The following is a 9,509-nucleotide window of genomic DNA, read 5'->3' on the forward strand; positions in this document are numbered from 1 at the left end:
ATTACTAATTTGCTGGCCTAGCGATGCCGCCGGTGAGGGAAGGGATTGGGCTGCCGAAAGAGGCCATCGACCCTTGGTCAATTTCACGAATATTTGCACTGTTGGGAGAGCGTTTTGTTTCACTCTAATGTTTGGACAGGCAGCAGCCGTGCATGATAGACACCGTCCGCAGAAATGAGATGCGGTCATGAAACTGGGGAAGTTCGGGATGATCAATATGATATTAGAAATGTCTCTATTGTCCACTTCGTGGAAATTGCGTCAGATCCGCTGACAAATCGCGGTTATTCTGAGGATTCCCAGAGCCCAATAAACCACTTTGATCGTTTCAGTGGAAGAGGCAAGAGTGGTTCAATTTTGTTCGCGCCGTGATGTGTTTAGTGTGGTAAATTGACTCGACTTTAATTGTTTCACCAAATTGCTAATAAGTTTCCCTCTCCAATAGAAAAGCATTGCAAAGTATAGCAATAAGTAGCTTGGCGATTCTAGTGTGTGCGCTGCTAGAAAAATATAAGGTAAACCCGTAATTTTTGGTTACCCCCAAATGTGCGCGTACTGATTTGTCCTCGTACGACGGCAATTTACTTCACAGGTTCGTGGCAGCCGTCGAAAGTCCGACACATCACACCTCTTCGTTAGTGACCGCTCTTGACCCCACGATTCGGGTCAAGGTTGGTCCCGGCGGTACACGTGGCCGGAAGAAGGCGGCGTCCGTCAAATCGCGCCTTGGCAGGACCGTTCGAATACAGCAAGTACAACCTCAACAGCAATCTACGCTTTCCGGTGACGACCGAAAGTTTCGACGGAAGTACCCCGTCTGCGTAAGTTCCACGAACCGGCGGTGAAGACCATCGTCGTCAGTCCAGTCCGATCAAGGGTGATCGCACGTGGTGTCAGCAGTAGCAACAGCAGCAGAAGGAATCGCCGTCTCCCGCCATCGTATACACGTAAATCCTAGGTCGTGAGTAGAGTGAAATATATGTTGTGATTGTCCATGCGCATGGGGTCACATTAGACGGCCTTACCCTACCGTCAGATTTGCCAGCCGTGGCTCGAAGTGAACTTGCAAACTAAATAGCACCGCACGATATAGAACAATACCCACGCCGAGAGCACGCACAATGCACTTTATATCGCCACACTAGAGGATAGGGAAACCGAGAGGGATAGAGAGGAAAATGCGTCTAGCTAGGTTTGAATAGAGAAAACCGAAGAATGGGAATAAAATCGCAATTGTAAATAGGAATAAATGTTTTGATGAAGTGAAAAGTTCTGTTCTGTGTTAATGAGGTTTCCCGTACGGTAGATGTAGTAATTGTGATTTGGTGAAGTCTTTGGGGTCTAGTTTATTTCGGTCGGTATTCTTTTCTCGTCTTTTTTTTGTCTTTTGCTGGGGAGGTTGGCCCCGATACCAACCGGAACCACTCTCGAATCGAACGCTTGTTCGTCAATTGGTCGGATTGGACTCTGCCAGTGATGAAAAACCCCCGCGAACAGAATCTTTGCTTCGGAACTAGTTTGTATTGATCATTTCGGATATTTCTCGGGTTTATCATACGCGCGGCTCGGACGGTTGTGATCAGCTAGCTTGCTTCCTTCCTACATTGAGGAAAACCAGAACCTTCTCCTGAAGGGTCTCACAAGGCCGGGCAGCTCTAAACCAGGTGGGTGGTCTCTCAACTGAGAGTGGCGCATAAACCACCCACTTACTTACCTCGGAAGCTCGTTAGGCTGGCCAGTTACATTATAATCAACTGAGTTCACAAGAGCCACACATTTATTAAGAAGAATGCAGTCATCACTAGTGACTCTTGGGGAATCTGATCCAAGATTGATTGCGACTTATCCTTTTGAAAATTTCGGAAGAAAAGGAAGGAAAGTTTTTGAACGCTATTAACTTTCAGAATTGCATTAAATTTGCACTAATTGGTTGGAAACATAACCATCTATTGATTCTCTGTTCAATTTCAGCTAGTTCCGATCTATAACGGAGAACCATCAGCGGTAAGCACACAAGCTCAAGTACAAGCTTAGCCGAGGTTCTGCAGCCACAGGGTTCGCACAAAACTTGCTCTATATGTTGGCCACAGCTTCGGCTAACCGACCTTTACAGGACGATTGTAAAGAGAGTCTCCAAAAAGACTAGTAAAGCAGCTGGGAATATGCAGTGAGATGAACCACTTATCCGGAAGTTGATGCTGTGAAACTGTTATATGATTTGTAAGAAATATGTGTGGAAAATTGATTTACCATACAATTATCTTCGCTTAACAAAATTATCATTAAATCCCTTTCACTCCCTCAAAATATATTTTAATTGTCATACTGTATAGAGTAGTTAGGGAATTTGTGTTCAGACTTCGTCTCATCAGCAATCAGCATCTGACACTAACTTAGCGACAGGACTAAGCTAGCGCCGGATTGACACTAGGTCCGAAAAAAACAAATACGCGACTTGTGTTTCTGAGCAACCCCCTAGTCTTGCGTGATGTTGCGCAAGAAAAGGAGTTCATTTTAAGCTGATGAAAACTATTTAAATTGAAACATTTAGTTTGGCTTAGCAAGCCTTTTTTTGTCTTTAATCTTCGTATGTATTCTTTTCCAAGATTACAAGCGAGAACCTTTTTTAAACTATGCCCGAAAAGATCAGAATCTCTCCGAAGCAAAATCGAATAAATCCTTACGTTTCTCCGATGCTAATATGAAGCAAAACTTTTACCAAATAAGTGGATCAATTCAGTCGACACGATTTTGCGAGCAGTGCGAAATGCAAAACTTTACAAAAACTCTGGCTTTGCACTTTACTAAAAATGAGTGATGCCACTGCTATGAGTAAGCTTATGGTATCCACAAACTTATCCAAATCTTTAGAAGAATCAATTGTTTGTAGATTGAGAATTGTTGCGATATGTTTTGATATCGAATGGAACGTATATATGATTGAGAAAGATTTATTTGCGAACACGTAACTAAGCACTTTTCGTATGACCCATTTAGCCAACCAATGCGTAGTACTGTCGGAGCACAAAGTTATGTGAGTCCTCTTACATAAAATAAGTTTTTGCATTGATTATCTGTAGATACATGCTTATTAGGCGTTCCATCGAATCTCCGAAATTGATAAATTAGCTGCCCCAAAAACGTGATGGGCATTTGCATCACTGTGGATTATGAGTGGAAAGGAATTTCTGCAACAGCGTGACAAAACCCTTTTAAAATCGTTTGAAGGTGATGATTTATCATGTTGCAAAAATACGGAATAATAAAATTATTTTTGTCAACATTCAGGCGGACTGCGAAACCATAAAAAAAATTGTGAGTTATGAGCTCGAATTTAGGATATACGTCAATATAGCACCATTAAAAAGAGTGCACGAGGCATTTTAAGTGCATTTATCGTACCATTTTTGATGAAAATTACGAAAACGTGGCTTCACCATATAAATATTCGGCTTTGGAACCAAAACTACAGAAACTTTTCTGTTCTGCAGATGGCGAGATAGATTTGTAATTAGTGTATTACAATTAGTGAAGCTCAAGCGTTTACTGTACCTAGAAATTCGCATTCGCATTTGATATATTTTGGTTCGAGCCCTTTAGTCTTAGCGTACTACATTACTTATAAAATCTATTTTTTTTTCTTTTTATGTATAGTAAATATGTTAAAAAAGCGGCTCCGTTGAGCTAACGCATTGAATTGCGTCAAACAAATTATATAAAATATAATCTCAGGTGAAAAACACAAAGTTGATCGAGATTGCAGAAGAGAGCGACGTTCCTTTGCACCAAAAAGATACTCAATTCATAAGTTGAAAATAAAAGCAGAATTCTTTTTTGTTCCAGCTGGGCGTACAGGTTAATGAATATAGCCTGGGGAAATTTATAGGAAAACTACTCTTTATGTTCGATTTATTTTGAGCATACCACCAAAACACTCCATAAACAGATCTCATGTAAGAGAAATCCTTTCTTTCAGGCTCGTAGAAATAATGATTCTAATGCTTTAACTCAATATCGAAGTTTTCAAAACATATGTTACAAACTAATTTAACTTCGAACATAAAACGACCACTAAAGATGCATTAAAATACAAATTGGTCTTACAACGATTTTAACCTAATTCTACACTTTGACATTCAGCTAACTTCTTCCAGAACAGCCTACGGAATCAGTCTCTATTCTAACTGAACAAAAATGTCTGAACCTTTCCATATAACAATATTGAAAAACCTCAATCCTAACATTCAGCAATTCAAATCATCTAACTGATACATATTCAACATGTTCCGGGTCGAATCAAAAGGGCACAAACGCTCGGCAGACGCTCACTTCCATCGGCAGCTCCATCATTATGTTTTCTGAACCATCTGTTACAATTATTGTGATTTTTGTTTAGCATATTATACAAACCAGAACGTCTCACCGCGCACCCCAGAATGAGTTGTGAGCAGTGAGACGTGACAAGACGCTACCATCCGGTTTTCGCGCCGGCGCCTTGGGTGAGATTGAAGTTTGCTGTCCGTCCGCAAACTTACAGCATTGGGTTGGGCTTCCACTGAAACTGTTCGACACAGGAGTGCGGCCCATGAAGCGTCGGTAAGAATAGCTTTATGTCCAGTGTTTCGAGATGCATGGGCGAGTTATTTAAATGTGCTGTTGCTGGATACATTTAAATATGGCCATTTTATTCCAATTTGGAAAAGTGGTTAGAAGTACCGTGTAGGTTACTTTAAGGATCATTGTGCTTCGATAGTTATTACACTCGGGTTTGTGGTTCTTCTTGAAGATAGGACATATGAGGTCATCCAACCAATCTGAAGGTATGACGCAGTGGATTGCTTCGTACAGAAATTTCAACAAATCGGATGGTTAATAGGACAATATTTTATTTAAAAAATCCGAGATTTTTATTGCTAACTATTTTATTTCGACTATTTTCTCGAAAAAGTACGATAAAAATCGTCTCCATCCTTCCAGGCAATTTTGTTTTCTTACGAGACGACACAATATCGGGCCATGAAATCGCCTACAGATATGCAGTTTACACAACATTTGGAGCGTTATTTCTTATTTCGATACACATATTTTGCTGATCAAAGTTTCTCCGAAAGCAAAGAATGAAAATTTACAACAATTTATTTTATTTTTATAGTAAAACGAAATATAAATTACCAAACAATTTGGACGTTTTCAATCTATGGGTACCAGTACTTGTTTTAAAAATGCAAACAGTTACATCTACCTGATTTAAAGATTTAAAGAAAGTTATTCGAAAAAATGTAGAAAAATTGATCAATGTTCCCCCTGTTTTACGGTACAAATCAGAATACTGTTAACTTTCAGAAAATCTAGCGAAATCTTCTTTCAGCACCAGCGGCTGCTCATTCGGGGAGCCATTCGCGCGAATGCCGGAGGGTTAAATTGCATACCCGTGTGCTATTTTTATTATCGCATCATTGTGATTAGAGCTTCCATCCCGGGAATTTATTTCCCGGGAATCCCGGGATTTTTGGATTTCCCGGGATTCCCGATTCCCGGGAAATTGTGTTGTCTCAAGATTTTTAATTTATTTCAAAAGGCTTAGGTTCTGCGAAAGAAATTCTGTAGGAAATATCTTTATCGGCAAACATTTGGAGTGAGCAGTGAATGCAGATTGTGCTTTTCCAACTGATTTGCAGATCTTTGGACTATATATCTTTAGGCTCGCTGATATGTTTTCATGATTTTTTAGATATATAGTCCAAGCCTTACTCAAAATACTACTAAAAATGTTGATATTTTCATGCAAAAATAGATTAATTTGCCGGTTAGTGATGCGCACGATATCTCTGCAACCGATGAGCCGATTGATCAGATTTTTTAACAGTTCTTTTAATAGTTTATTTTAATAGTTAGATCTTGAATGAAAGATCTTGAATGAATGCAATCAAAGTAGTAATTGAAATGGCGGTAATTTCTTAAAAAAAAATCGATGAGTGTTTGTTTCAAAACTTGGGATGGTTTGTAGTGATATCATGCTTAACGCAAACGCTATTCAAAATAAAGAATGTTTCTAGAACGTCTGTAGAAATATTTGATCGGTTCATCAAATGCATATTTCGTCTAATTTGTTATACCGCCGAATGTCGCTTTCAACGATGCAGGCAGGATTTTTGAAGGGATAAGATCAAGCAATCCAGATACTCGCCCGTAACAGGAAATCGATGGTAGGCTTTATCCATCGCTGCACAGTTCGTCCATTATCTGCTTGATTTTGATTCACACTTAATTCGGAATGATGCTGATCCTACTGCGACAGATATGGATTCCATATATCACATTTTCCATTTGATCGGAAATAACTGCACAATACCCTGAAGCAGCTTAATCTTTTCATTCAAGATTACCAAAGAAGGTGCTTTGCATTAAATTGACCCATCGTATCAGAACAACGAATTCCAATTTTGGACAGTAACTCCAGCAGCCGCGTTTAGTATATGGTCCCAATCGTATCCGTGATTACCAAAATTTAGATTATACATATAACCAAGAAAAATCAAAAGAAGTTGATGTTGCGTAAACTTATTGACGAGTTATCAAATGATTGAATGATGTGTAGGACGCCAAATCGCCTTTTTCTGACAACTGCTTTAAGGCCAGATATACATGCAATCAAACGGGTTTGAAAACTTTTCAATTTATTCTTTTTTTTAAGAAAATCATTCACGTTTTTATATGTCTTCTGTATTCCCGGGATCCCGGGATTTCCCGGGAAATTTATTATTTATTTCCCGAATCCCGGGAAGCTGAAAACCGTCGGGAAATGGAAGCTCTAATTGTGATGTACCGACCGAAAACAAAATTTATTGATCGAGAAGCGACTCACTCTGCCCTTGTCCGATTTTATCTTCACCAATGTCCATCTTACGGATGCCAGAAATCCGTCCTTCCCATCCCAGTTTTGAAATGACGATTTTATGCCTATGCCTCACAACCATTTTAAACATTATACAGTTTTAAATTTTAGACACAGTTCCCATACGCAATGACGAATCAACAAGTTCGGGTAGCATGACGAACGGAGAGTGGGAATTTGTGCAGTTGACAAGCTCGCGAAGCTAAATGAAAAAGGTGTAATGATTGTTCGCGCATCATTCGCGATTTCAATATTATGTCATTAACAAGTTTTGCCTTATTCCGAATTTTAAAAATATGCGGTGTATACGGTGGATGTTCGGGGTTTGAAGGACAAAAATTTTTTATAACTATTTTATCGAAAAGGAGGAAGAAACTAGGAAAAAACTAAAAATTCCAGTCATCTCTAAATATTCGAAATGCAATTAATGACACGGAATATACCTACTTCCGAAAAGAACATAAACACAAATATGATCCCAACTTTGAAAAAAAAAATCCCAAATTAGACATGAACACTTTTAAAAAGTAAATATTTACATGAAAACCCTGTTGTTGCATTGCACATATTCAATGAATCCGTCGACACCAGGTTTAGAGGCTCAATCCAAGTAGTTAGTCGCAGACCATTATTGATAGCGTTTTGGAACCCTATTCAACGAGAACTTTTTCATATAATAGTAATATATAGTTCGTGCACCGGTTCACACAGTGTATCGTATGTATATAATATTGCAATGTGAATCGAAAGTTTCAAAAGCATTCCCGAGGGTCACTTTCTTTACTCTCGACATACTGCTGTTCAGATTTTGTGCTGCTTAGGAGTCAGGAAAAATGAGTTTTCTGTCTCACGTGAGCTTGTTGTCGATTTTTCGGCAGTATTGATCTTCGCTGCTATTGACAGCTTCACAGAATTTAAAACGAGATGAGCATCAGTCCTCTCGATTTCATTAGAACAGATGTATCGCATTTTATTAATATTCTTCATAGAAAAAAAATTACAGACAGCTGAATCCTAAAAATGTACCAAAATATCCGAAAATTCCTAAACGGGAAATTTTTGGACAAAACCAAAAAAAAATTTTTTTTTGTGTGTAAGGACACAATATGGTGATGAGCCTATTTGCGCCATGTTTCTATTATCACCCTACCCATTTGAAGCCGTTGGTTAGAGCAGTGTCTGCCATCTTTGTTCAACGCATTGAGTCAAATGGTAGCGCAACAATAGGGGCACTCGATTCGAGTTTTCATTGTGCTCAAACACGAGAATTTTACTGTTTTCAACGCATTTGTGTTATTATATTGGTTCTTAACAACGAAGCAAAGCGGTTGATGTCAATTTTTACGCATTCTATTGATTGTAAGGCAAGAAATTATCGAATTAGTGAGGCACCTTGCTTAGTATGGTGAAAATAGGCTCATCACCCTACCTATCATTAGGTTGGTGTTTTAGTGTTTCGGATTCTCCTCGTCAGTAAGGCCATTGCAAATCTTTTTTAAAAATTATGTCACCCCCCCCCTTCAAAATCGCTGAAAAAAATCAGGGGGCAAATAATTTTTTTTAAAATAACCAAAATTCAAAAAATTGTCACGTTTTATAGAGCAACAATAGCTTCCATAGAGTTTTGCTTTTCGTAATTGAAAACTATTATGGTAGTTTTAGAAATTACCATCCCATGATAATTTTTATTTTGACCATTCTCGGGTAAATGTGAATTTTAAATGAGATCATCGATCCAGTCCAACATCAAATGAAACGTTTGCTGGTCGCGGAAGGAAGGACCCATCTGTGTATTATCAAATGAAAATCTAATGGAAAGGCTAATACAGACCGACTTCTGAATCGATTCCAATTTAAACGCAACAGTCGATAGAGACATAATCGATCGTTGCATTCGAAAATTATTTCGATAAGGAAACAATCTGAATTCAAATCAGACTCCTGGCGATTTATATGTGGTTCAATATTCAATATACATGAGCTTTGCCGAAAAGTTTTTGACAATTAAAGATTTCATATGGGATCGTAGTGTTCATACCGTATTTCTGCAGCCATATGTGCGCTTCTTATGAACTTGATCAGATCAAAATCTGCTACCAAACCTTCCATTTAAGGCTAAGCTTGTGAAAATCGAATAAGTCGTTTTCCAAGAAGCCGAAGAGACATTAATTCTGAAATATTCCAAGAACCAGAAACATGCGAAATTTTCGAGATAGACGCTGGAATCTGGCCATCAGCGATCAAGAATGCTCTAGCAAAGCTAAATATAGATCTTACAAATAATGGCATCATCGGCACTTACCGCAGGGGGGACCGGCAATCCATTATCGATGTCAATTTTTGTAGCCTTGGAGTAACCGGAAAGATGGACTGAAAAGTGTGCGAGGATATATCCACAGCGACCACCAAGCGATCTGGTACCGCATTGATAACAGGACTATGAACTACACATGAATATGAATATGTGGGAGATATATAAACGAGTGAAGATGGAAAACAGCGATTTTTCACAGGAACGTGTCCGTCGAAGAACTTGAATTTGAGGGTATCCTCTTCAACCTAAATGCGAACGAGTTCACGGCACTACTAACAAGGGCGTATAATGCGACCATAC

The 9,509-nt window shown here is 38.9% G+C and overlaps 1 long non-coding RNA gene across 1 annotated transcript; it reads left to right on the plus strand.

Annotated features, from left to right (window-relative positions):
* The first annotated feature begins 289 nt into the window (after window positions 1–289).
* Window positions 290–657, plus strand: LOC131695004 (uncharacterized). The gene is made up of 3 exons (XR_009306580.1): window positions 290–385; window positions 446–515; window positions 593–657. It is a non-coding gene; the product is annotated as an uncharacterized LOC131695004 (long non-coding RNA).
* Window positions 658–9,509: the final 8,852 nt, after the last annotated feature.

Source organism: Topomyia yanbarensis, unplaced genomic scaffold, assembly GCF_030247195.1.
Source record: "Topomyia yanbarensis strain Yona2022 unplaced genomic scaffold, ASM3024719v1 HiC_scaffold_23, whole genome shotgun sequence".
NCBI classification, from domain to species: domain Eukaryota; kingdom Metazoa; phylum Arthropoda; class Insecta; order Diptera; family Culicidae; genus Topomyia; species Topomyia yanbarensis.